Here is a 3,945-nt window from a genome sequence, read left to right as displayed (position 1 = left end):
TGATGTACAATTACAAGCTGTTGTGTGTATGCCTTGAGGATGAACCAGTTGTGAGATGTTTCTAATGTGATGTGATTCATTGAAGCCGTCGTCTAGCCTCCCAACACTTCAGCGCGCAAAACCATCTACTCGTGTAGTTACGGTAAAGGCTTGTTTGGTGTTTTGCCGTCTGTGTAGTTACGGTAAAGGTTGTTTGGTGTTTTGCCGGCTGTGTTTGGTAAACTACTCCCGTACATTCGGCGAGACGCGGCGCTTCTGTCTGGGACTCGTTAAACCTCCTGTGTGACAACAAGTTCTCTCAATCAGGTGAGAAGCCAAATTAACCACTTAACACTTTTCAGAGAGAGAGAGGCTGAGACTTTAGACATTAGTTACTCACTCCTCCGTGTCGTTTCAATATCACCAGCAATGTTATTATAGTAACGATATTAAAACACAATGCCGCGCGTCTCTTTTCAGATAATGACACTAAACTATTTGATGACAGCCACGCTTGTCTGAATACTATAGCCCACCTTTTCAGAGCCCCTGGCTGCAGTAAGCAACGGGGCGTGTAATCCTCATTTACTCATGGACATTTCTCCACTCCTGTTGCTTGCAGCATGTTTAATTGTGTTGATGATACTTGCTGGCTACTCTACTCTTCAATGATTCTTTTATTTTGTACATTTTACCTCTACTGTACTCTACTTTAACAGGATTTGAAAGATATGTCTGTGTGTCTCTGTTGCTGTAGTAGTTTACAATGCAAAAAGTAAATCTAAGTAAGTAACTTAAATCAAGGCAATATAAGCTTGTTTTCTGTCTGACTGCACCAGTTTTAAGATATCTCTTACTTGTTTTAAGACAATCTTGGCAAGTGAAATTTTCCTGTTCTGTTGGCAGATAATTTTGCTTATTCTAAGTAATATTTCCCCTATTTTTATTGCTTTTTTTCTTGTTTTTGAGAGCTGACTTTTTGCAGTGTAGTATTGTGTGTCTCTGTTGCTGTAGTAGTTTAGTAGTTGTCAGTTGTTTTGCCTGGTTCCAGCCACTGGGTATTACCAGCCCGGAGGCTAATGCGTCTGTCCAGCCTCATGACTCTGGACGGATGCCCACACACACATTTTAACATGTAGGCCTAACTTTTTTAGGGGGAGGCCTACTCGAGAGTGGGACCGGAGCTCCAAATAACTAGATGACACATATAATTGATTTATCACTAATAATAATAATAATAATAACTTTATTTGTATAGCGCCTTTCCTGCAAACGACGTTGCAGCTCAAAGTGCTTTAATCATTGGGTTTGGTTTTTTGGGGTTTTATAATCTTAATTTAATTATTTAGTAATTTAAAGGCAATATTAAAAATATGGGTTTTTAGTCTTGACTTGAACATAATATGTGCTGAGGTTGCATCCCTAATGTAAACTGTCAGTGAGACACAATCTGGAGCATAAAATGAGAATGCAGCCTCACCAAATCTCTTCTTTTGTACATGTGGTACACAGAGAAAACCAGCGTCAGAAGACCTGAGAGCTCTATTGGGCTGATATGCTAGCAAAAGGTCTTTCAAATATCAAAAATCAATACAATATTTGTGACTGTTTATTGTTTGGCAATAGGTGCTTTTCTGTCTATTTTCTCTGAATTGTCAAGTTCAATGTTGCCTCTCTCTAGGGCCTAGTAGTTGGGGGTCTTAGGGATATTTTTGTTGCAATACCTGAACCCTCATTCAACTGATCAATTGTAACATTAACAGAAGAAGGAAGAACATTAGCTAAATGGGTCAATATTGAAAACAAAATGTAAAAATTATGGTAAAACTCTTTTTCGGGGGAGCTGCCGTCTTGGAAATATGCTAATTAACACCCAATTATAAATATAAGCATTCAAATGTCTCTCTAATGGCCAAGAAACATCAAATAGACACCACGTTTTTGTTCGAAGTTCACTTGGTTTAAATGGTATAGCTGAAACCTTTTTCGAAGGGCGGCCATATTGATTTGGTCGCCACGGTGACCACGGTGGTCGCCGGTGGCTCGGGCGCTCTGGCTAAATCATTTGAGGATACTCTGGGCTACATCTGGGCCAAATTGGGTGCTTTTGCACAAATGTTCACAAACGTAGCCTCATATAGCCCTAAGGCCCCTAACTATAGGCTCTATGGAATGCCTTGCTCATGAGAGATAAGTGAGAAAGGACAATACAAGTATTGACAAGGTCAATACAAGTACCGTATTGACAAGGTCAATACAGCAGACATTCCATCTTCTAATGGAGAGTAGTAGTAGGCTACTTTGGGAAAATGCTGAATGAGTTAGTATGCACGTCACGGTGGACTGTGCTGCACTCACTCTTGCACACGTCAATGACCGTCTGAGAGACTGTGAGTGAAGACTTGACAATCCATAATACTGTGCTCGGCCATTTTATCACATCCAGCCAGCACTCTGTTGTTTTCATCTCGGCATTAAACCACTGACCATCTGGCTGTTACCAGAGAGGCCTGTTAGTTGTCCTGATGGAGGCTATGCTATCAGTAGAACACACAGTGTCCTGATCTGGGGCTATGCTACCGGTAGAGCACAGTGTCCTGATGGAGGCTAACACAGTAGAGTATCCTATTTAGATTAGATTAGATTAAACTTTGCACCTTGCACCGGCCGGCACCTTGCATGGCAGCTTGCCTACCTCGCCATTGGTGTGTGAATGGGTGAATGAGAGGCAGGCCGTTGTTGTAAAGCGCTTTGGATAAAGGCGCTATATAAGTGCAGTCCATTTACCATTTACCATCCTTACAAAGTGCTATTCCACTGCTAATGGCTCTGTAACAGTGCTGTAAAGATTGGTCTCCGTTTTAAAAGAGCTCATCAGAGTCAGTAATGTGTGTCAGCGGCTGTGTTCCCATGTCCTCTGGGTGATGCATTAGGCTCTGGGTGGCACACAGAGACGGTGGCACTTCGTGACGTTAGAATGATATGGTTCAGTTTGTATTATGACATCACGTGAGTTTAGAATTACAAGGTTCTATCTCCATTTTGGTCAAAATTGAGTTTTTTACATAATCTGATCCATTAGGTGTTTATTAATGCCTGTGTGGTGTTATTTTTTTAAATGTCGACATTTTTGAGTTAGTAATTCATAAAATACAAAGGTTCCATCTCACAAAACATAATGGAATGTAAAAACTTTGACGCTCAATATCTCTGAACTGCCCTAAACGGAGATAGAACCTTCTCATTCTAAACGGAGATAGAACCTTATCATTCTAAACGGAGATAGAACCTTATGGCCTACACGGCCATCATTGAGTCCATCGTCACCTCCGCCATCATCATCTGGTTCCCCGCTGCAGCGGCCAAGGACAAGGCCAAGCTGCAGCGGGTGATACGCTCGGCGGAGAGGGTGATTGGCTGCCCTTTGCCCCCCCTTGAGGCCCTGTTTAAAAGTAGGGCTTTGGGGAGGGCCAGGAAGATCATGGCTGACCCCGCACACCCAGGACACGGTCTCTTCGCCCCGCTCCCCTCAGGCAGGAGGGTGCGGTCCATAAATACTGTGAAGGTCCGACATACCAACAGCTTTTTCCCCACAGCCATCCGGCTCCTAAATGCCGCTGGCCCCCCCCCCCCTTGACCTGACCCCTATCTATCTACCCTCCCTCCAACCCCACCCAGAGAGCTTTGCACTGTCTGGATATGAACACTTGAACACTTGAACACTTGAATCTCTGCACTTTATATTGATATTAATTATGACTCTTGCACTTTGATGTTGGTTTGCACTGTCTTGTCCTGTCTTGCACCTGTCCTTCTGTAAACCGTGCTCCATGGTACCAAACCAAATTCCTAACATGTTTACATGTCATGGCAATAAAAGTCTTCTGATTCTGATTCTGATTCTGATCATTCTAAACGGAGATAGAACCTTATCATTCTAAACGGAGATAGAACCTTATCATTCTA

General features: G+C 42.6%; 1 protein-coding gene across 1 annotated transcript in view; it reads left to right on the top strand.

Moving 5' to 3' along the window:
* Window positions 1–274: 274 nt before the first annotated feature.
* Window positions 275–3,945, top strand: part of LOC308157297 (tumor protein p53-inducible protein 11-like) — a 19,885-nt gene continuing 16,214 nt past the window's right edge. The window contains exon 1 of the mRNA XM_080530832.1: window positions 275–306. The gene's annotated coding sequence lies outside the window, so the exon portion shown is untranslated. The remainder of the gene's footprint in view (window positions 307–3,945) is intronic.

The sequence above is a fragment of the Nansenia antarctica genome, assembly GCF_963989245.1.
Source record: "Nansenia antarctica genome assembly, chromosome: 5".
In the NCBI taxonomy this organism is placed as follows: domain Eukaryota; kingdom Metazoa; phylum Chordata; class Actinopteri; order Argentiniformes; family Microstomatidae; genus Nansenia; species Nansenia antarctica.
Note: the sequence above shows the minus strand (reverse complement) of the source record. Positions and strands in the feature narration are given on the sequence as shown.